The following is a 25147-nucleotide window of genomic DNA, read 5'->3' on the forward strand; positions in this document are numbered from 1 at the left end:
ACCCAGAAAAGATCTAAGATCTAAGCAATCCAATTACCAAGGAGGAAGTGGAGACAGCTGTCCAAGAGTCACTATCCATTATAAAACCAGCCGTCGATGGCCTTGCAGGGGAAATCCATCAACTTTTCAAGCTGCAGGCAACTTCCAGGCTGTGCGCCCTGGCACCTGAGCACTGGTGGAAGAATCCAGCCAAATGGTGAAAGCAAACCCCAAGAAAGGTCTGACAAGAAAAGATGATAGCTCCTCCAGACTTACAACGGAGTTATGTCCTGGTATCTCCATTTTTAGTTGAAAATATCCTTAGTAGAAAACACATTCCTATATCTAACCCACCAAATAGCCAGCCTAGCAACACAGCACAGTATAGAGGGCCAGCTGTTTCCCCTGGGGATCTGTGGTTCCCCAAGGGCTGCAGTACATTCCCCTTTGCAGCATTGTAGAGACTATGTATGCACCTCATATCACTCACCCAGGGAAAGATAAATGCCCAAAAGTCAAAAATACAGCTTCCACGGAATACGTAATCAATTTTACAGCATTATAAAATGAAAACATCCCAAGTTGAACCATTGGGAGTTGGAGACTCGATACTATCCTTAAGACAACACACATGCAGAAATCCTAAGTAAAATATTAGCCCGAACACGTCAGTATTTCAAAAGGGTAACAGGCCACCACTGCAGTTGTTTATCTTAGGAATACACAGATGTATCTTTACGAAAGGATTTTTGAATACAATTTGCCTATGAAAGAAAACAATATGATTCTCCACAAATATTTGTAGATTCATTGATAAAATCCAACTTTGCTCTCTAATTGGAAAGTGTGTGTGTGTGTGTGTGTGTGTGTGTGTGTGTGTGTGTGTGTGTGCTGGTCCTGGGGCTTGAACTCAGAGCCTGGTCATTAGCCCTTTTTGCTCAAGGTCAGCACTCTACAACTTGAGCCACAGCTCTACTTCCAGCTTTATTGGTAGTTAATTGGATATGAGTCTCTTGGACCTCCCCACTCAGGCTAGCTTTGAGCTGGGATCCTCAGATCTCAGCCTCCAGAGGAGCTAGAATTATGAAGTGAGCCACCAGCACCTGGCTTGGAAAGCTCTTAGTGAGATAGGACCACACTGATTAAGATGTAACAACAACAACAACAACAAAACCACAATGATTTTTAATGACAAAACCAATGGAATTGTTCCTGTTGGAGAGTGGATAAAAGCAAAAGTTACTGGCTGTTACATGGGCCATCTTGAAAGCCTCCTTCCCTCCCTGGAGCACATCATTTCCCCCAGGCAACCTCACAGCTTCTCTTCTATGGCAGAGTATCTTCCCAAGCCCAGGATGTTGAGTGCGGTCACATGTCAGGGAGAAGCAGGCAGAAATGCATCCTGAACTCAGGATATAAGAGGAATCACGTGCTTGCCTTTGCACTCAGGCTCCTCCAGCATCACCTTGAGAACAAGAGGGAGGCATGGTTTGCTGCTGATCCAGGCAGAATAGGAAACAGGAGGCACAGACCAGACCAGAGCCTGACTGGCTCAGCTGCCTTCAGGTGACCTTTATTTACCACTGATCTGTGCATGGTTGTTAGGCAGCATAACCATGACAGTAATGGCCATTGTGATGATTATTGAACATTGTGTTGGAACTACTAACCAATGCAATTAAATAAGAGAACAAATTAGATGATGTACTATTAGAGCAAGAATAAGAAACTATCAGTAATCCTGTGGTTGTATACACTTTCAAGACATGAACCACCAAAAATCCAAAAACGGAGCTGTGGCTCAAACAGTAGAGCACTGTCCTTGAGCACAAAAGCTCAGGGACAACACCTAAAGCCTTGAGTTCAAGCTCCAGCACACACACACACACACACACACACACACACACACACACACATACACACACATACACACACACTTAAAGTTAGTAACAATTAATTTCTATAAAAATCATTAACTGTCCTTCATAAAGCAATACCCAGTTAGAAAAGATCCTATTTACATTCATAATTAAAAAGAAAAAATACAAACAAATATAGGGGGAAAATATTTTCTAATTCTGCTGGAGGTTATAAAAATAAACTTTAATAAATAAACAGATACACCCTCTTCTTGCATTAGAAGAGTTATTTCATACAGATTCCAGTTCTCTCTATATGCATTAATCTACATTAGTGTGATAAAAAATACCAACAAGGTTTTTTCCCTTTTTGTTATTATCCTTAAGTACTTTTATGAAGAAATTACCATTTAACAAAGCAGATTATGAATACAAAAATGTCTTGATCAATGTCACCCCTTCCAACATTCTCACTCCCCCCATTCTTCTTAATTTTGTAGGCTATATCTTAGATTCTTGTTTGTATTTCCTCATTTTTCTCTTCTTTCATCTATCCCTTTTTCCTGGACCCCACCCCACCCCACCCCTTTCAAGTACCCACTTCCCAGTGTTTTACTTTGTCCAACTTTGATCTTGGCTTTCTAAGGAATTACACTCTTTGAGATCTCACTTAAATCTACCCTATTTCAGTTAACACATTTGTATACACTTGCATACCAGCCAATGTATTTACTTATAAGTTTATAAGCCAAATCTCATTTCCACATATGAGGGAAATCATGGGTCCTTTGTCTCTCTGGGCCTGACTTACTTCACTTAACATATTTTTCTAGTTGTTTCCTTTTCTTTACAAATGGTACAATATCATTCTTTATAATGGATGAGTAAAATCACACTGTGTCTATATACCCCATTTTCTTGATCCATTTGTCCATTGAGGGGCACCTGGGCTGATACCTTGGCTAAGGTGACTAATGCTACAATAAACATGTTTCTGCTGGTGGCTTTGCTGTATTCAACAGGACTTTTTGTAACCAAGCCGCCCCTGACACACACACGCATACACACCAGCCAACCACAACTAGATATTAAAACATTGTCATTTTGCTAGCTAGAAAGTCCCATGTGTGAGTAGGTAGAATGTACACTAGACGTTTGTCCTGTTAGCAGTCACCCCGTGTCCTCTGCCTACTTGCTTTATTTAAGTATTTTGGTCTCTGTAAACCCCCCTCCCCAAAGCAGGCCAGCCACTCTGGCAGCAAGCACACTGCTGTGTGGTGGAAACTGTGTGAACCAAGCTTCCACATGAATCAGCCCAGGGCAATGGGAAGGCAGGCATGGCAGGCGTGGCACGTGATCTGAGCTCTGAGTTCCCTGGGCACAGCCGGCAACCCTCAAGTCTGGGCCCAGCCACAGGGCAGCAGCGGTTCTGTCCTCCTGGGCCCCAGTACAGGCTTTCTGGCTGACCCATCATCCACCACCGAGTCACGTTCTCTGCCTGGTGACCTGAAGACGGTAGGCCACATGTCAGTCTTCAATACATTTCTTTTCTGCTCCAATTGGCAGAGTAGGCTTCCTTGCTTGCAACTTCAGTTCTGGCTGGAACACCTACTAAATGAAAAGGAGAATAAGGAGTTTGCAGAGAGACCATAGATATATGCAAGAGAAAGTAGTGACAGCATTTACTTACAGAGCACCTACTATGTGCCAGGCATGGCCTTGCACACTTCTCATTATTTCACATAGCCTCATAAACAATGCTAAGTTACATACTCATTCTACCAATTTGGAAGCCAACAGAGGGTTCTGAGGCTCATACATAATTAAGTTTACATTGAGTTCGTTAGGAGAAAAAATATCACTCAATAAATAATTTGAGGTTCGTTGACCATCTGGGAAAATACTGTGGGTCTCCACCTAACTCTTTACACTGAGGTTAATTCCACATCGGGAGGAGACAATTAAATAACAGAAGGACTAAAAGAAAATGCAAAGGAAGTATTTAAAGTCCTATAATTGAGAAGACTCTTCGGATACAACATTCGTGGGCTACTAAAATATCCAAGAAGTTGATTCTGTTGCCAAGGAACATTTCATTCTGATAGAGAAAGGGAGCAGAGACAAACCAGGAGAAAACAATTGCAGCCTAGGGGCCAATGGGCCAATGTATACAAAGGTCTTATAAGTCAACAAGAAAAAGTAGCCAACATAAAGACAGAGCAAGGGCATCAAATAACATGGGATTTGATAAAGATGCGATGGTTTGAGGATGAATATTACTGAAGACAACACGGAGAAGCAGGTATCCCCTTGTTAGTGGCCCATGAGACAAGTTTCCAATAAATATTATTTTTGCCCAAGATTTGGTCTCTGATGCTTTTTCTCATTGACTGACACTCTACCACCTGAGTCATGCCTCCAGCCCTTCCAATAAATACTTTAAAGTTTCACACACCTTTTTGAACTTGAATTTCTAGAAATGTATACCACAGGTTACGCCTATGTATGGATATACATACAGATAGATGCATAGGAATACTGAAATGATCACTGCTTATAACAGCCCATCTCCCTCTCCTGGCCTTCATCCTGTTCACGCTAGCATGCACAGGACTGGGCACTGGTGGCTCACACACTATAGACAGGACCAACACAGACAGGGTGTCACAGGCTAGCTTCCAACGAGGTGAGTTTATTACCATCTAGTTTGTCTGCGATGGTGTCTCATGACTGAAATGATTGGCTTTTCCCCATTGGGGCATCACCAGGGACTGAAAAACACAGGGAATGGCTTCGAGTTTATGTGTCTGGTGTTAAAAATCAATGGTCTCCCTCTTCAAGAGGTACCTCAGGGGCAAAATAGAGCAAATCGCTTATTAGCCTCTGCGTGCACTTGGCAGATGATGAAGCAGCCAGGGAAACTAGTCATACATCGTAATAAAGCACCCTTCACCTGCCTCCAAGGACCAGTGAGCATGCACCCCACCCAGCCATGGCCCAGCACCATTAACCCCCACCGTGCCAGCCCTCACTCGCCCCTAGCTCGCAAGGGAAGAGCTCAGACACACAAGCTGCGGATTCTAATACACTGCAAGTGGCTCTGTGGGCAAGGAGCTCCATCCAGAGAAGTGGGTCAGTGGATTTCCGCAGGGTGCAGAGCTGCTGCAGATGAACTACCACCGACCCCTTCTCTGGGCAGCTGAAGGTGGCAGCTCCCGCCCCATCGGCTCATCTGTTCCCAATCACTGTTCTCCCTGAAGACACTCACTCTCATTCCCAGAGCCCATGCTAGTGTCACTGAAGGAGTTTTAATTTACGACACCACCGGGCAGCTGCGTGGTCTTCTCTAGGTATGCTCCTCTCTCTGGGACACCATGTGCCCATCCATAAGGAAAAGCTGTGAGATGGGATCTGAGATGAGAACCACAGTATCCATGCTGGCACTTTCCATTGTGGGGTTGCAGATAGCAAGAGTGTTCCCGCACATGAGGGCCTGGAGTCGTAGCAACCTGAAGACAAACAAGCTTTGTCTATTATTCCCAGCATGTAAATACATTCCAATGTAGATGGGGTACAGGTTATCAAGCGGGGGGAGGTTAACAAATTTTTTGTGGTAGTGGGGATTGAACTCATGGCCTCATGCCTGTGGGGCAGGCACTCTACCATGTGAGCCACGACTCCAGTTCCTTTTTGCATTGGTTATTTTCAAGGAAGAGTCTCACTTTATGTGTAGGATATCCTAGGCTGGAATCGTCCTGCTTGTGCTTCCTCATGTTACAAGGGATAACAGGCATGTGCCACTGTACCCCGCCCCATGTTTTCCTCCGAAGCTGGGATCGTAGAGGAGTGCTACCACACCTAATTGTTGATTAAGATGGAGTCTTGTGGATTTTTATATTTAGAGTGGCCTCAAACTATAATCCTCCCATCTCCATTTCCCAGTCGCTAGGACAACAGGCTTGAGCCGCTGCGCCTGGCCACCAGAAGCTGGACATATTTTTTCCTCCAACTTCCAGGGCCAGAAAATAGGCTTCAGACTTGGCCAAGAAGACATTCCCTCTCAAGAGCCTCTGGAAGAAGCAGGTGAGATGAAGTGTGAGCCTGGTAGAGGTTGTTCAAGGTGACTGCAGCGGAACTATGCAACCCCCAGAGACAGTGTGGTGACAGAGGGCACAAAAGCGACAGCATCCCAAATATACTTCCTGTCGGACCAGCAGACCGCCAGCTAGGAGCCCCATCTATATCCAACGAATGCAGGGCACTGGGGCCCATGGTGAAGGTTTAGCCCCTGAGCAGAGAGGGAAGTCCCACCTCTGATCATGCCACTGAAGAGCAGAGATGGAAAGCAGCCTCGTGGTCCATCTTCTCTCCTTTCTTTAGGAGGTGTGACAGGAGCTGCTTATCAGTGACCATTGAGCTGACACATGTTGGCTGGGGTGCGACCAGCAGGGTTCCACAAATGGTCGCGATGTTGATGATAAGGGAGGAGGAGGTTCTGGGGAAGTTCTTTTTTTTCTTGCCAGTCCTGGGCCTTGAACTCATGACCTGAGCACTGTCCCTGGCTTCCTTTTGCTCAAGGCTAGCACTCTGCCACTTGAGCCACAGCACCACTTCTGACAGTTTTATACATATGTGGTGCTGGGGAATCGAACCCAGGGCTTCATGTATACAAGGCAAGCTCTCTTGCCACTAGGCCTTATTCCCAGCCCCGGAAGTTCTTAAAATGGGTGGTTGACCCCAGGGCTGAGGCAGCCAGCTGTCACGAGCCAGCACCACCATCCTGGCTGGCATGGTCAGGAAGAGACCCCCTCACACTGGGTGCTATGGGCAAGGGTTGACAGCCCAAGGGCAGCCTGGGCCTTCCTTCTCCAGTGCTACTTACAAATTACTCATCCAACGCCGAGGTCACCTGAACGCTGAGGCCAGCGGGAGCCAGCCCTCTGTGGCCCTCTGTGACGGGCATAGCTAACATTGCTCCCCTAAATGGAGTTTGGGGTGTGACTGTGGTCCCAGAGCATGCCAAGCAGGCCCAACAGGCCTGCCAAAAGCCTGATCCTCCAAGGAACTCGCCCATGCCAGGCCAGAGGCTGCACACAGGGCCTTCTCCGCCAGCTGCCGGGATGGTGTTGCAGGTATTCCCTCTGCCAACCAACAGGAGACTGGTTTTCTAACAGGGCCTGGCTTCCTGCCTCACCCCACTCCACCTCACCCCATCCCAGCCTGCCTTGAGGGTCACAGGTCACTGCCTTCCTTGTGTCCCCTTAGCCTCTGGTTACAGTGTCCACTTACTACTTGTCTCTGGGTCTGACTGTGGTTTAATTAGAAGCTTACAAAAGCCCTGCTCATCCCATAACAATAAGGCAGAGAAATTACCAGGGTATCAAAGGTTGCTCCCAATTGCTCTATTAATTGTCCTTTGCCATCTCTCTCTATAAAAGCCCACTCGAGAGAGACAAAAAGCAGCCAGCTCTTAGTCCACAGAAGCCTGACAGGAGGGTGGGGGTGGCTGTGGACTCTGATCCACTTCACAGACCCCAGAAGCCACATGTGTCACCCTGCCAAGACCAAGACACAAAGACACCAAGTGACATGTCCCCGCACACCAGCCCATCAGAGGCCCTGGCTGGTCCCTGGGAAGAAAACAATCCTCCTCGTGCTCTCAGTTGCTTGGCAGGTGCTTTTTGTTTTGAGTGCTGTGGGTAAGCACACGTGGGGAACATTTTGGGATGAATAGGACAGACCATCCATGTGCCAGGAGCCACAGGGAGTGTCCTTGCTTCTCTTTGCGGCCATACTTCTGCATGTGATTTTTGTATTTGTTTTGCAGATGGAGTTCAAAAGGATTAAGCCAACTGCCAGGAGCCATACAGCCTATGACGTGCTGGTGGCAGGATGAGAACCGGGGGCTTCCGTGGGGGTCTTCCTTCCTGATGTACTGCCCAGCATGTGTGTGTGAAGCGGGGGTGAATCTGTGGATATTTAGGGGAGCTGCGGACACTTACATTAATAGCTAAGCAATAAGCTTAACTAGCAAACTGTCAAGGGGAAGCTAGACATTTGATTTTTGCTGTTCTTTTGGTTTGATTTCTTTTTTGCCTTGTTCACTCCTAGAGCTTGAACTTGGGCTCTAGGTGTTACCCTTTCACTTTTTCCAGGCTAGTGCTTTACTCCCCAAGCCACAGTTCCACTTCCAGATTTTTGTTGGTGAATTGGAGATAAGTCTGACAGACTTTTCTTCCCAGGATGGCTTTGAACAGCAATCCTCAGATTTCAGCCTCCTGAGTAGCTGGAATTACAGGCGTGAGCCACGGCTACTCAGCTCATCTTGGCAAGTGTCCAGGTCCAAACAGGATCTCTCAGAACCATCCAGACAAAGAGAAAAGCAAGAGCCAAGGCATGCGAGCCTTTCTACATTTGGGCTGGAATGAAGAATGGTGCTCCTGGACCACCTCGGATATGCTCCCCCCTCCCACCCCGCTTCCTGGCAACTGCAGAGATCTCAAGATGACGGCCTCCTTCGTCGTCATCCTTCTCCAACAGATTCCACTGTGGAATTCCAGCTCGGGTGTTGGCTTCTCACTCTCAGCCTGGCCCAGACACCCCTGCAGGACTCTCCTCCTCCCCACCCTCCCCATCCCATCACCTCATTCTCACCCCCTCCAGCCACACCAGGCTCTGTCCTGGTGGCTGGTTCTTCCCATCCCTTACCTCCCCCAGCCCCTCCAGTCCTGGCCTCTACCCAGCTACTCCATTCTCCCAGAATCCTCTCCTGGAGAGCTCTAGTCAAAGTCCATCCCTACTGGAGGATGCAGGGACAGACTGTGATGCCAGCTGAGCATCCCAGGACAACTTGCAGCATGGTGCTTGGGTGAGTCCCATGTCAGGAGGTAGCGCTTGGCCAGTAGGACTGGTCTGGCCTAGGAGAGTGGATAGTATTCTCCAGGGGTCCCTGGGCCCCAGCTTGGTGAGCAGCCCTGGTGAATATTGAAGACAGCTGCACCAAAACTACATGGAAGAACCAGACCCTAGCTACTCCCGGAGGTAGAGGAGGGGAGACTCAGGAGACCAGACACAGGGGCAGCCAGCTGAAGCCACCTAAAGATGGGTCCTAGCCAGCCCTGGGAGGTGGCCCTGGACACACAGAGGATAGGGCTGGAACTTGACATGGGCCAGCACAAGCTGCCCAGGGTAATGGAGTTGAAGAAAGGAATTGGGGCCAGGCCAGAGCACCGTGTCAGATCTAAGTCAGAGGAAATGGCAGGTCAGGTGAGGACCAGCTCAGGAACAGGGTTGTAAGAAAATCTACATGCAGTCCAGATGGAGGCCAAGTGGGAAGGGGAAGAGAGTGGACAGCAGGCCACGTAACAGGTTGACTCCAACAGCTCAGCCCCAACGACTATGACGGCCTGCCCCTGCACGCAAGGTGAGCCCCTCCCGGGAAGAGCAGGACAGCCAGCATGGGCAGAAGCTGCTTGAACTTTCTCAGCCCTGTATCTGAGCGGGAATTAAGCTGTTCTTTTCTACTAGGGCGTTCCATTGACTTCTGGCAAAACACGATGTCCTGCTTCAAAGGGGCGGCAGCACGCAGGCTTCGGGAGGCTGGTTGGACATCAAAGAGCTATTAGAGAACACAGCATCTGATGAGCTAATTGCATATGCAGCCCGCGCAGAGGGAGCACATTTGCCCAGGAACATATGGGCCCACACATCAGGGAGAGAGGGTACTGGGGACAAGATGTGTGCTGGGCTTGGGTGGACCCAACATGCTTGCAAAGCAATTCAAGATGTTCCTTCAGCCAGGGCTGCTGTCCCCTCCCCTCCAACATTCCATCAAGGCTGCAGGGGAAATAAAAAGGCAGCATCTTGGTGCCTCTGACTAGCCAGGCTCCCAAGGGGCCAGAGAGGAGGACAGAGTACACACACACACACACACACACACACACACACACACACACACACACACACACCGTGGGTGGAGATGGCCTCTTCTTCCTTCTAGATGTGTGCTCTGTCTGGACCAAAGGCAGCAAAGGCTGCTGTGGTGGGGATTGGGGAAGGCTGTTGCCCATTCTGGGCTTTCTCAAGTGCAGGATAGCATGTTCCTCAACCCTGAAACAATTGTAGAGCCATCTTCCAGCCCTAGAGTTGCTACATATCCAGGAAGTTTAAGACTACTCAACCCGGCTCATCCACCAGTCCCCTGGGAACAGATCTGTTGAGTGGGCAGCCCCCCCCCATAGTCCCTTGCCCACCACAATAAGCTGAGTATCTCCATTTTTAAAATCTGGTTTGCACATGGAAATTTTCTTAATTGATTGTTAAGAAAATAATTTTCTAGAGTAAGGATTCTATTCTACAAGAGGGGAAACTGAGGTTCATGAGATGACTGCTTGCTAGCTGCCACTGAGTGAATGAAGGATAGAGTAAAGGAGAAGCTACAGGGGGCTGCCCAACTCTTGTCATGTTAAACTCATTTCATCTGCATGCTTAGGCAGAGGGAACCAGGCCCATAGCTAGAACCCAGCCTTTCTGGGCCCTCTGTGTTAGTCACTTTTCTGTTATTCTGAAGTAAATCAGCTTAAAGGGAGGAAGTGTTTGCTTTGGCTCGCTATTTCAGTTCATGGTGACTTTGGCTATAGTACATCATGGCGACAGTGCCTGGCAGAGGAAAGCAGCTCACCTCCTGGTAGCCAGGAGCAAAGACAGAGAAAGAAACCAGGAAATTGCAGTTACCCCTTCTAGGCGACACCCCCAATGACCTAACTTCCTCTAACTAGGCCACGCCTCCTAAAGGTTCCACCATTTCCCAGTTGTGTCATAGTCTGGGGACCAAGCCTTCAACATATGGGCCTGCCACACAACTCTTAAACATGAAAACTACTGCCTTCTGCCCTCAAGGGGTGGGGCTCCCTCCACAGGAGCTGGGCGAGTGCCTCAGAGTCAGGCGCGCCACTCTTTTTCAGTCTCGGAAGGCTGGCAAAAGGCAAAGCCATCCAGGACACCAAGGTGGACTGACCAAGGAGGCCAGCAGGAAGGCTACTGGGAGGAAACACCACATGAAACAACCATGAGCTCCGCTGTGTCCTTTCAAATGACAAGCTTGAGAGAGGAAAGGACAGCAGTGAGGGGAATTGTTTGGAGAGGCCTTGCCCTGCCTAGCCATCACACAAGTGGAAGGTCTAAGCCATCAAGGCAGGGAGGCACTGTCTGTGGGCTACATAAAAGCAATGGTTGACTCTCAGCCCAACCAAGTCATCCAAAGCTTTGGGCATCTAGGGAAAAGAACTCTAAACTCACCGCATGGCTGAGTCGGTACAGCCTGCTGCAACCTCCTCATCCCTGTGCCCTCTTCACTCCCAGTTCTTGGGGCAGCACACAGGGAGCTTCATGGAGTAGCTCTCATTCATTCTAGCTTCCCTCAGACAACACTAATGGTCCCTCCTCAGGGGCCACCTTTGAATGCAGTGTGACAACTAGGACCCTCCATAGTATATGACAGGTGGATTTCTTTCCAAGTCTTCCTCTACCACAGAAGCCTGGTGGGCTTCACAGGACAGGAAGTGTGGCTCCCCCATTTTTGTGTCCTCAGACCCAGCATTCGTCCAGGTCCCTGGACTCCTAGTCCCCTGTTCTTCCCACCACATGTGGATCAACTTACACCAGTTGGTTCCATTTCAACATTTCCTGTGTCTTCCTCAGAGCATCTAGAATTTTCTCCTTGCCTCCCTCTGATGCCCCATCCTTTGGTTATCCCCATGTAGGGAGCTAGTATGATGGCAGAGAGAGTGACAGGCTGACACTTTGGGCTTGGCCTGCTCTTCTCAGAGTCCCTCACCCACCCCTGTGCCCTCAACACACTAGTGTCCTATTAGCTTCCACCTGGAGAAGCTTCACACTGGTAGCCCTCAGCCTAGACCTAGCAGAGCTCAAACTCCCTTCAAGAGCACCCATCTTATGACAAAGCTGGGCCTGGGGTGATGAGTAAAGCCTGGCCCTGTGGCCAGGAAATAAGAACTGGTCCACTGTCAAACATTCCTGGTCACTGTGTTAGAGCCCTCAGAATACCCTACGGGACCCCAGCCAGCCTCCTGGGCTGGCAACCTGCGGACTGTCCCCCAACCCCAGGCCCTGTTCACCTACAGGGCCACCAGAAGACATGGAGACTGTCAGGGAGAAAGGAGGTGACAGGTCCATAAGTAGCAGATCCAAAGGTCTGTAGCAGGCTAGGGCCACCTGCAAGCCCATGCACCTGCAGGGAAACTGAGGCTAAGGCTCAAGCTGACTGGGTTATCTAGTAGGCAGGCAGCAGCATGAAAGAGCTTGTCTAACAGGACAGGAAATACCATAGATATCCAGGAATTGGCCCCTTGATGGACATCCTCCCAAGTGGGTATTCTGACATCCTGGAGCATTTGTTCCCCCTGAAGGGAGGTGTTCCACCCCCAAAAGAAAATGATGTGGCCTGTGGAGCCCTTTTCAGAGTCTGAGCCCTTACCTGGGGGCCCTTGTCTCCAAAATTATAAGCTAAATGAACACCATTAGTTAGCTAATTGCCAATAAAACAAAGGAAGGCCAATTTTTCTTTTGGTGTCATAGCTCAGAGGTCTTTCTGAAATCAGATGTCATAAAGAAAGCATCATTTTAGCCCTTACACTTAGGTCTTCGATGCATCTTTCATTGATGTTTGTATATGGTGTGAGGGAAGGGCTTGAACTTATTCTTTTCCATCAGCATATCAATTTGTCCCATCATTTGTTGAAAGCATTACTCTTTCCCTATTTCCTTATGCTGACACCCTTGACCATTTATGTGGGGCCTTGCCTGTGCCACACTGTTTGGAGAACTATAACGTTGTGGTTATTTCTCAGATCTGGAAGTGTACATCTCCTGACTCTGTTCTGCTTCCACCTCACACAGGTGCCTACTCTGTGCATGACTCTTCTGTCCTCACTGGGATCCTGGGGATTTATTCCCCAGAGGACTATGAGGAGAACACACACAGTAGGGCCACAAGCTCAGTAACCCAGAGCTGGCAGCTGGGAAAGCGAAGGGGGGGTTCACCATCTCCAGATGCCGAGATGGGACCCCAAGATGATTTCTCATGGGCACAGGAAGGGACAAGCCAGTGAGGCCACCCAAAAGGTCCTTAGAGGGGCTGGGGATATAGCCTAGTGGCAAGAGTGCCTGCCTCTGATACACGAGGTCCTAGGTTCGATTCCCCAGCACCACATACACAGAAAACGGCCAGAAGCGGCACTGTGGCTCAAGTGGCAGAGTGCTAGCCTTGAGCGGGAAGAAGCCAGGGACGGTGCTCGGGCCCTGAGTCCAAGGCCCAGGACTGGCCAAAAAAAAAAAAAAAAAAAGGTCCTTAGATTCCATAGCATCCCTGGGAGCCCTGCCCACCCCTCCTTCAGGTCAATCGCCTGCCCCAGGAGGCCTCACAGACCTCTTTTCCGTACTCTGTGGCCCTGCTGGCTTCCATCCTGGCTCAGAGGGCACCACCCTGTGTAAGGCAGCACTGGGGGTTGAATCCAGGGCCTGGGCACTGTCTCTTAGCTTCTAGCTCAAAGCTAATGCTCTATCATTTGAACCACAGCTCTCACTTCTGGCTATTAGGTGGTTAATTAGAGGGAAGAGTCTCGTGGGCTTTCCTGCCTGGGTTGATTTTGAACCGTGATTCTCAGGTCTCAGCCTCTTGAATAGCTAAGGTTACAGGCATGAACCACTGGCGCCCAGCCCAGCTCCTTTCTTTCACTTCCCGGTCAGAGCTCTCCACCAGTGCCATTGGACATGGACTGTCAATAGGGATGGAGAGCCGTTGAAGAAGAGTGACCATCCATCATCCACTTCCAGGGAAGGCTGCCACCCCTCCCCGGGCTGGGCAGCACCCACATGGCAAGCCACAAACTCTCCTCAGAGTCATCTAAGAAGGCTTCTCGGCAGAAGTGACAAGTAGGCTAAAATCCAATCGTCCTGCAGGAGGGAAGCCAGGTGAGGGAGGGAGACAGAGCATGTTTTCCTAACATGAAATTGCTTTTCTTTCTTTTTTGGTGATACTAGGATGTAACCTCAGGGCCTTGCCCTATTTTAGGCAGCCCTCCAATCATTGAGCCACTCCTCCAGCCCTTTCTGCCTTAGTTATTTTTCAGATTGGGTCATTCACTCCTTTTTGCTCAAGATTGCCCAGAAACCATGGTCCTATGACTCTAGCATAGCTGAGATGGTGGGCCTGCACCACCATGCTCAACCATGTTTGGTTGAGATGAGATGAGGGTCTAGCTTAACTTTTTGTCCAGTCAGTCCTTAAACTTCGATTTTTTGCCATCTTTACCTCTTGAGAATCTGAGATTACAGGCATGAACCATCACACCCCGACTACAATCCTACAATCCTATTTTTTGAATGTCTGCTTTGTCCCAGGTACCAGAGTTCAGCTGTGGGTCAAACAAAAAAAAAAAAAAAAAAAAAGAAAAGAAAACACAGCCTTGCCTCCGTGGCGCTTAGAACTTGGTGTGGAGACTGATAGGACCTGAGTCATTATGACAATACTGAAATTCAATGATAAGAAAGCACGGTACACAGAGGAGATGCAGATTTCAGGTCCTGGGAAGGTAAATCTCAGCTACCATTTAAAAAAATAAGAGGCCATCGGGCAAAGAGGAAAGGACATGAATTTTAGGCAGAACAACTTGTGCAAATGGCCTGGGGCAGCAAGACATGCAACCCTTCAATAGACCTAAAAATAATGGGGAAGGGTGCACTGGGGCGTAGAGATGATGTTGTAATGATGCCTCATTATTGTGATTAATACTACTGAGCGTTTATAAGGGCTTCTGGGACTTTCTTCCTTACCACAGCCACTATAGATAAGGAAGAGCCGAGCATTCTCCCCATTTTACAGATAAGAACATTGAGGGCCCGGCAGTGAAGCTGGGTGTTCAAAATAATGCAGCCAAGGAAGCAGGGTCTGGGTTCAAATCTAGACACAACTGATCCCAACAGAGTAGCTTCCTCTCCTCCCTGTGTCTCCAGTATGTACCATGGCCACCCCCTTAGCTTGTTGTGTCTCTAGGGTTGTACAGCTCAGATCCAAAACCCAGGCCTCTGGCTTCCGAGAGTCTGGGAGGGGAGGGGGGAGGCCCTGGCCCTTCACAGCTCCAGCTGCACCCCCAAAGCTGCTCACTGCGCCTGCCTGCTTGGGACTGAAATGCTAATTATCCATAAAGTTTTTCATCTCAACAGCTCCCAGCTGTGACCTGGCCAGTGGTGGGGGTGGGGGCGGAGGAGAGGAGGTTGCTAGAATGTGGAATTGGGAAGTGGCCATCTCCTTCAAAATCAAAAGAGTGTGTTTTTGTTGCTGGCATTTCAAGGGCCTCTCGTCTCCTCCATCACCCGCCAGAGTTCGTGTTGCTCAGTGACTCTGTCTTAATCGACAATTCAATTGGCCCAAATTGCATTATGTATGTAAATTCGCATCTGCCAGTCAGCCGGACTTGGACATGGCTCTGCTCTCCATGCAAGCTCCCCCAGACCTCCAGGGGCCACCAGGCAGAACTGAAACCACTGAGGCATAGTGTGCACGGAGGTACCACTTGGGGGGGGGGGGCGGGGGACGGAGCACACCATCCATTCCCAAAAGGAACCCAAGGGGAGGGTGCAGGCACTGGTGCCACCAGCTCTGGTGGTGAACATGGGCAGAACTGGGTAATATCCCATTGTGGCACTGTCTCCTGGGGTGGAATGTGTGACTAACACACAAGGAAGCACACGCAGCCGTGCACCAGGACTCACACCTGTAAACCTAGCTGTTCAGGAGGCTGAGATCTAAGGATCATGGCTCCAAGCCAGCCCAGTCAAGGAAAGTCTGTGAGACTCATCTCCAAGTAAGCAGCAGAAAGCAAGTGAGCAGGCAGGCAGGCAAGTGGATAGGTAGGCAGGAAGGAAGGAAAGAAGGGAAGGAAGGAGGGATGGAGGGAGAAATGGAAGGAGACAAAGAAAGAGAAAAGGAAGGAAAGGAGAGAGAAAGTAAAGAATGAGATGGAGGGAAAGAAAGAAAGAGAGAGAAAGAGAAGAAAGGAGGGAGGGAAGGAGGGAGAGAGGGAGGGAACGAGGGAGGGAAGAAGGGAGAGAAAGGAAAAGAATGGAAAGGAAAGAAGGAAGAAAGAAAATGCGAAAAGCTAAGATTGCATGGGTTCAAATTCTACCTCTTCTACTTAGCTGCTGAGTGGCCTTGAGCAATTACCTGACCTCTTTGAGACACGTAATGTCTTCCCTGAATAACACCAGGGTGATCCTGAGGATGGCGTGTGTGTGTGTGTGTGTGTGTGTGTGTGTGTGTGTGTGTGTTGGTCCTGGGGCTTGAACTCAGAACCTGGGCTCTGTACCTGAGACCCTTTGCTCAAGGCTGACACGTTACCACTTGAGCCACAGATCTTTTAGTGGTTAATTGAATCTCATGGACTTTGCTGCCCAAGCTGGCTTCAAACTGAGATCCTCAGATCTGCATTGCTAAAATGACAGGCATGAGCCACTGGTACCCTGCAGGATAGCTGGTTTTAACTAGAACAATGCCCACATGGTGGGACATGAACTCCCATTCGGGTGACATCATGCTTCTGGCTCTGGTTTGGCTGTGGAACCTCTCAGGGTCCTTGCACTTGGCAAGTGTCCTGTCCAATCTGCTCAGCTCCACAGGGACCAGGCTGGAAATGACCAGCATCCCACCTTCCACCAGGACAGGGACCAGGGAACCAAGGAGGCCCTTGGATGGCTGCAAGGTTTTAGAAGACCCCACGCCTCTCAGGAATCAAGCTGCATTTTAAAGCCGTGTCATTCAAGGCCAAAATCCATGCCATCATGCGCCAAATGTGCACATTTGAACCCACTCAAAGTGTAATAAAGTAAATTAGTCATTCGGGCTTTCAAGTCCTGAGCACTAGCTCACTTCACACACACACTCACGCACATGCATGCACACACACATAATGCACACACATGCACGCACACGCGCACGCACACAGTTGATCAGGGCAAGGCAAGAAGTAGAAAGGTGAGAGGGCAGGGGTAGGCCAGGCCTTCACATGAGCCAGGGAGGGGAGCTGGGATTTTCTCCCTGCTCACCCCAGGCAGGGCCTTGGCCCAGTACTACACAGCCATCAGCCAGCACAGGACAGCACAGAGGCAAAGGGGTTGCGAGCATCACACTTGCAGCTTGGTTTGGCTGACAGCGTGCCAGCTAATGCAGGGGGAGGGGGTGCCCGTCCTGTTCAGCTCCCCAGGGCCTCCTCAGGCCTCCTCTGTGTTCTATTGTCTGCCTTGATCCTGTGGAGAGTGGAGCCCCTGACCTCAGCCGTGACCCTGGGCTGGTCTTTGTGCCTAGGCCTCTCCTCACAGCCCTGCTGTCAGACAGGCGCTCTGAGCCCCAGAGGCCTGGCCCCAAGGCCCTCCACCCACCTGCGCATAGGCCCTCTTGGCCCTCCTGCCTGGCAGGCCCTTCCCCTCCTTTTCTGCCTGGGAGATAGTCTTCATTCTCTCAGGATCCCCCATACTGGGTACTGCCCAGGGCAACAGACACCAGGACAGGCCCCTTCCCTTGTAGGAACTCACACTCGGATGCGGATAACTTAGGACCATTTGTACTGCATTGCCTGTGACAGGCATGGAGAAATAGAGGCCTTACTGAGAGGCCTTGCTCCAGTGCTTCCTCCACACCAGAGACAGGGCCCCTCCTTTGTGCCCCTGTACACACATGCACACACACAGCCTCTTAAAGCCCCGTGTTAGCAATACTTCTAACCAAGCACCAGAGATAACTGATACTGCATCCCAAAGCCTCTAGTACCTGTCAAAGAATGAATGAGGGAATGGATGAATGAATAAAGTGATGAATTAATTAATGACATAGCCACCTTGTTGCTCTGGGGACATTTGTAGTTGCACACCGAGTTTTGGGGAAGTTGACCAGCCTAGGGAGGACTTCCTGTCTGCCCACTCTGTGTGGGGCTTGCTTCCCACTGTGTCCCAGGGCCTGCAGATGAAAGGATGTGGCTTAGAGCTGGGGGACAGCACAGTGCAGGACAGACAGTAGTCCCATAGAAGCACTGGGTTGCATCCAGCCGCACCTGCTTTCGGTGTATGTGGGGGAGAGAGGGAGGCAGAGAGAGAGAGAGAAAGAGAGAGAGAGAGAGAGAGAGAGAGAGAGAGAGAGAGAGTCTCCATTCATCCCCAGTGTTTCTCTCTTGTCCCCTAATTGCTCATTGGAAATGTGGCTGGTAAAGCCAGGGGACTCAGTTCTCACAGAGGTGATACAACCTGACCTTGAGTAGAAAAGAAATGAGATGAGATAAAGGGACTTTGTCATCCAGCTAAAGTGCGAGTGTGGCTCTGGGCCGCAGGGAAGTGGCCAGGAAACAGGGACCAGAGGCTGGGAATGGAAAATGGTGTGGAAAATCTGCTGAAATCAAACCAGGCCGAGGAGCTGGCAGGGGCGTGGCAATGGCACGGGACAGGGAGGGACATGAGGATGGCACGAGCGGCACCCACAGCAGGACAAGGAGACAGCCAAGAGGCCCGTGACAAGCTCTGCGCCCAGCTCACCCCTCCCACCTTCTTCCACCCAGCCACCCCCACCTGCCCCCAGAGGTGCGGGGATTAAAGGTCTCTCTCTCCTGGCAGGCAGCACATGGATGGGAAGTGGCATTTGGTGGCACCCTGATCAGGGGTGCGAACACCACCGCTTTCCTAAATTGGCTTTCCGACCGTAAATTATAATTGCTCTCACTGTTCTAGAACTCAGGGACTGAGATTAATTACAGCTCCGTATCCTATGGTGCTCTGAACTTTAAACACAGCATGGCGTGGAGGTTGTTAATAAGCAGGAGGATCTGGGAAGACTTTTCAGATGAGCAAATATAAAAAGGAAAACTATTTGAATTGCATTTGCCACCTGCCAAGGAGGTGGGGGAGGGGGCGTGCGGGAGTGAGGCTTGGAAGGGTGCTTTCCTTTGTGTGTTTGTGTGATCAGAAACATGCAGGGTTCCAGGGAACAAGGACCGGGGGGCTAGCCTTCATCCCTGGCCCAGAATGGAATGCCCGCCACTCTGGACCAACAGGCCAGCAGCCACTGGCCCAGAAGGGGCAGAAAGGTAAAGGAAACACATGTGAGACTTCTAGACATGGACCACAGTGGGGTGCAGTGGCACTGGATATTTCTCACTCAGCTCCAACCAAGTAATGTGGGAATGTAGTTCATGTTATGGTGTCTCCAAGAACAGGATTCCAAATATTTGGATAAATATCTATTCTTTTTCCATTGAAAGTGATACATTTTTTTCCATGCCAGTACTGCAGCTTGAACCCAGGGCCTTGTGCTCTCAGTTAGCTTTTTTGCTCAAGGCTGGCACTCTACCACTTGAGCCTCAGCTCCACTTCCAGTTGTGGAGGGCTTAATTAGAGATAAGAGTCTCATGAGCTTTCCTGCCTTGAATGGCTTCAAACTATGATCCTCAGATCTCAGTCTCCTGAATAGTCAGGATTACAGGCGTGATCCATTATGTCCGGCTGGAAGCTTGTCATTACCAGCACACTCTTCAGGCTCAAGTAAAATAGATGCACAGAGGATTTTTTTTTTAAACTTCTACATCAGAAACTAGTTTCTTCCCTCTGATGAAAGGTGGATTTGGACCTCCCTCCCTCCCTCCCTCCTTCTTTCCTTCTAGGAGAGCTTTGTCACGCTTCTACTTCCTAGCCTCTTCATTCCATTCTTTTGTCTGGCCACAGGTATCCTGCTTATTTTTTTCATGTCTCCTAACAAGCTTTGGGCCCTTTGATAGTCATGCATTATACATACTTAAGGTCAAAGCAACTAAAGAAAGATCTACTACAGAGTAGCCACTCTGATGATGGTTGTTGAATGACTAACAAACACACACTCTCAGTCATTGCTTAGTCTTCATCCATATCAACTACCCTTAATTAACACCATGGATCTAATGACCCTCTGCCTGCCCTGGGCCCAAACTCCTTCCTCTCAGAGAACAGCTACTGGGAGCCAAGCCCTCCACCAAGCACCCCACCTTTCAGGAGAAGTCTGCACCACTGAGCTCACAAAACCTCACTGCATCCACAGAAGGCCATCACCCCAACACTCAGCCTGCTCATGATTCCCTAAGACAAACATTGATTTGGCAGAAAACACAAACTGTAGCTGAGGATGGGGAATCCATTTATTTTATTAAACCAGGTTTTGGCAGCTGGCCTCTTGTGAGGTGTCTGTGTTGCTGGGGTAACCGGATACTCAAGGGTGGTACACTGAAGCCCAGTGCCTGACCATGGCCATGACCCAGTCCTTCCCAGGGCAATGATGCTAGGACCACCATCTCTATACAAAGGGATTGAAAGGAATCATACCATCATGCCAGATCTCTCTCTCTCTTTCTCTCTCTCTTGCTCTCTCACTTGCTCACGCTCTTTCACTCTCTCTCTCTCTCGTTCTCTCTCTCTCTCTCTCTCTCTCTCTCTCTCTCTCTCTCTCATTTGCAATCCTACAAAATATACAGATGTGGAAAAAAAACGCAAAGCCCTATTTTTCCAGGTGGAAAGAATGCTGAAGCCCCGCTCTGTGCTAGCCCACGGATCTTCCTGACCACCCAGTGAGCTGCAGCCGGTGGCCGGCTCCCCTTACAGATGTGCAGGCCCAGGCTCATGGCTGTGCTCAGAGCCTGCACAGCAGGGGAAACGTCAACAGCCTTGGAAGCCCTGCTTTAGACCTTGTCACCCATCATGCCGAGGTGCCCCCTCCTCTTAAGTGTTTGTGAAAATTAAGCAACTGTAATCATGACTGCAAAGCCAGAAAGCCCGCAGATGAAGCCTCCTTCTCAACACTAGCAACGCCTGCAGCCACTCTTCTCTCCCAGGCTTGCTCTAAAACCTCTCATTCTAACTTCCAGACTTTCCTTAGACAGGTGTATAAATATGCATACAAAGTCCTGTTTCCCAGTGTTTTCATACAAAGCGTATGATATTTGAGGCATTGTTCTATACCTCATTTCCTTTCTAATTTTTAAATAGTTTTAGACTCAGAAATGACAAAAATAATTTAGAGAATTCTTAGTTGTCTTTGAGAATCTCACCAATGATGATATTAATAATCATGGTACAATGATTCTAACCAGGAGAATAGTATAATACACCCAACGATCAAAAAGAGTAGGTTTTAGTTGCATTATTTTCAGGGGAGAAGGTCATGGAAGAAATAGCTGTATCAAGTTTTTTTTTAAGCACCTACACACTGTGGGAAGACTTTGAAAGGGTTCTGAACTGTACTGTCAGCAGAAAGGAAAGCAAGCCTTCTCCTCGCCCTAAACCCTGGTCACCACTGCTCCATTCCCATTGCCAGGAGTCTGTCACTTCACCAATGTTAGACACTCCTGTGACTCAGGGGCTGAGGCAGATCCAGTAAACAAAAAACAGTGCTGGATGAATGGATTCCCACCATATTCGGCTGCTGAGATTCATTTTTATCACCCAGCATGGTGCCCCAGAAATCCACTCAACCTATTCCTTGGAGCAGTCCCGCCCATCTACTGTTGAGTGCTATGTGTGGTATGGTCGGTCTCTTCACATTTTGGGAGATCTTCAGGTTATTTCCATGTTTGAACAGTTAGGAACATTTGGGTACAGGGTTTTAAATGAGTAGAAGTCTTCATTTATCTTGAAAGAATGCAGGAGGAGAATGGCTAGGTCCTAGGTGACACAGATCTTGAACTGTACAAGGAACTGCTGCATTATCTTCAGGAGTGGTTCTCCCACAGTTCTCTCCCAGCAGGAAAGAATATCAAGTCCTGTGTCTCCACTCCCTCATCAGCACTTGGTTTTTTCCAAGCCTTTTCGTTAACTTATCCCTTAGAGGAATATGGTCATGTCTCACTCACCTTAGCTTTTCTACTCAGTGCAGCAGCTGGGAGCTGGGAGCTCTTTCTCCATCAGGAAAGAAAGCTACTCTCCTTGACCTACACCATTCCCTTACATGGAAACACACCAAGATTTATTTAACTGATGTCCTCTGAATATCACTTGAGGTTTCCACTGAGTCTTTGCCATCTTAGATATTTGAAACCCAATTCCGAGCCACCACATGTAAGGTCATTAATTACAAATACCCAGAGTCGCGTAGGCATGCCTCGCCTTCTTCCAGTGAAAATCCTACTAGCAATTTTTTTTGCCAACAAAGCACACCCAAACTTGATGCAGCTCAAGTGAAATGGAGGAAGCTATGAGATAACAGACTGCAACACTGACTCCCAGCCCCAGGAGACCCAGCACCAGGTTCCCAGAAGGCACTGGGTGTCTCTCCACCTCTCAGGCTTCTCCTTGCCTTGCGTATGCATGGGTCATTTTCCACCCATGAAGACCAGCTTTTTCCACCCGCCACACCTGAGTGTCACACTGTATACTTTCTGCATACTGGGGATGAATGACTTCTTTGGGCCAAGGTAACAGAGAAGAGCTCCATCCTGGATCCAGTGGTTACAAGATGTGCTAATGTAATTCTAGCCATCTTGGGTGGTACTGAAGGTATACTGTTTATGAAGGGGAAGCCTTGGAGAAAGGAACCCCAAGGTGCAAATGGCTTGGTTCTCATATCTTGAGTATAGGCTTGAGAGACTGATTCCCCACTACTCACAACACAAATAGCCACCATCTGCACACATTAGATGCTACAGGTATACCGTGGGTCTTGGACAAGATCTGTGTCCATCAATCAAGCAGTCTAGCAAATGGTCCTCAGTACTTGGCATGCTGGGAGAACCCACCATTTCAAATAATCCCATTATATTCCTGGGTGAAACGGGCTTGCTTTACCTTGATGATCACAGCAGGATTGGTTTAATGTGGGCCATGCCTGCAGTCTCAGTTCCTGGGGGAAACCTTTGATTTTCCCGACAGCCCGCTGAGTTAGGTGAGGAGACTGCGAGGCCAGTGGTTAATGGCTGTGAGAGCTCTCTGTGACCTGTAAGTGGGACCGAAATGCAGGACCTCGCCGTGGCGATTATGATTGCCCTCATTTCATCTCTCCTTTGAAGAGCTTTACACTGTAATTTGGGAAGTGGAATCGGAGGCTCCTCGCCAACAGTTCAACCACATGGTACTTCACCCAGGCTCAGTCTGAGATCTCAGAGCATCATTCCACACAGGCCGATGGCTTCCATTCCATCACCATGGAAAAAAAGCGCCAGCAGCCAGAGGCCTGTACTGATGGAGATAAAAGAAGGTTCCAAGGCAGGGGCTTCCTGAGGAGCCTTTAGCCATCTCCGCACAAGCCGACCACAGCATGCTTCTCCCTGCCCCACACCTGGTGATTTAAAACAACAGTCCTAATCCAGGAACTGGTAACTCATACCTATAATCATAACTACTCGGGGAGGCTGAGATCTGAGGATCGAGGTTCAAAGCCATGATCATGGCAGGAAAGACTATGAGACTTATCTCCAGTTAACCAGCCAACAGAGGAAGTGGAAGTGTGTCTCGAATGATAGAAAGCCAGCCTTGAGCAGAAAGAAAGAAGGGAGGGAGGGAGGGAAGGAGGGAGGGAGGGAGGGAGGGAGGGAGGGAGGGAGGGAGGGAGGGAGGGAGGGAGGGAGGGAGGGAGGGAGGGAGGGAAGGAGGAAGAGAGGGAGGGAGGAATACAACGCACACACACACACATCTACCAGCCCACTCTCCTTACTGGATCTTCTGCAAAGAATTCCTGCTCTCTCACTCGCTGGGCTGGACCATAGTGAAGCATCCTCAGCTCCTGGAGCCTCTGTCATGAATCAGTCTCGCTAGAGGCTCAATCATTTTTATTACTGCCCGTGAACATCCTGCCATTCTTCTCCAGGTTTCACATATTGGCAAGCCTGGTACTCACAACAGCTTTTCCCAGACCCATCTCATTAGAGACATGCCGATTGCTATCTGCCTTTGTGCTCTGAGGGATCCCTAGCCAATTATCCTGACCCCATGGTGACTTTTGGCAGATACCCCAAGAAAGCCATTAGGGTCACATCTATATTATTAACTGGGAGTCTCCCAGGACCCTCCCCTGACAGCCTTTCTTCTTCCTGCTTCCCATTGCCAGCAGGTCTCCAGGAACCAGGAGCCATGGCTGGAGATGGGACTGGGGGCCACTCTGGGCACCTGTACCCCTAACCTAGCCCTGCGGAGGTCTAAAGGACTGCCACATGTTGAAACAAGCACTGCACTGAAATCAAGAGGCTGAACAATCATTATTGTGCATAAAAACATTGTGCCTGCACAGTGATGATCAATGGGAATGGAATCTATTGGAGTGGACCAGAGGCCATCCCCACAGACTGCTTAAATCCCATCAACTCTAAGGAAACAAGCACTTTACTAAGACCTTGATGCAGACAGAGCATGAGGAATCACTGCTGGCTGGCCACATCCTGACTATCTGAGGATGAGCTGAGCTGAGCTGAGCAGGGCTTCAGTTAGAGGTCTGTCTGAGCATTCGCCCTCCTCCCACTTCCAATAACCAATCAGAGGACAGCAACTACCTCTTAGAAACCAGATGTGATTGGATGAATGATCCAATTAATTCTGCTTCAGAAAAAGGTCCAAGGAAGAGTTTCCTATGTTCATGGTACTTATGTTCTTGGTCCCAAAGTATTTTCAAGAAAACAGATGACCCCAAGAATAAAATGGAAAATGTTTTCTAACTTTAATCTGCGCAGGCGCGCGCACGCGCGCGCGCACACACACACACACACACACACACACACACACACACACACTTCTAACTGCAGTATCATTAACACAACAAGGCATTTGGCCCTTAACATGTGGTGCAGGGGGAACAACAAATGTTCTTCAATCAAGAGCCACCTCTTCCTCACCTTTCTAGAACCAATAGCAGATGCCATGCGTTATAAACAGGAGGAAAGCCAGCAAATGCCATGGCTGCTCTGAAAAGATTACTCAGGAAGAAGAGTAAATAATACAGCAGAAAGAGAACTCACTTGGGGAAAAAATAAAATCCAGATATTAGATAACATTTCCTGCATTACAACAGAACTTAATAAAAATAAATTTATCAAAATAAGAGCCTCAAGAGAAAGCTATAAAACAACTTCTACTTTCTTTTTAAAAAATATTTTATTGGCATCTATTAGTTGTACAAGGGGATTTTATTGTGACATTTCCATACATGTGTGCAACACTTCCCATCAACCTCACCCCCTCCTCCGCTCTCCTCCAGCCCCCTTTCATTTCTTAAACCAATTCTGACAGTTTTTATTGTTCAATTT

Source organism: Perognathus longimembris, chromosome 2, assembly GCF_023159225.1.
Source record: "Perognathus longimembris pacificus isolate PPM17 chromosome 2, ASM2315922v1, whole genome shotgun sequence".
Taxonomy (NCBI): domain Eukaryota; kingdom Metazoa; phylum Chordata; class Mammalia; order Rodentia; family Heteromyidae; genus Perognathus; species Perognathus longimembris.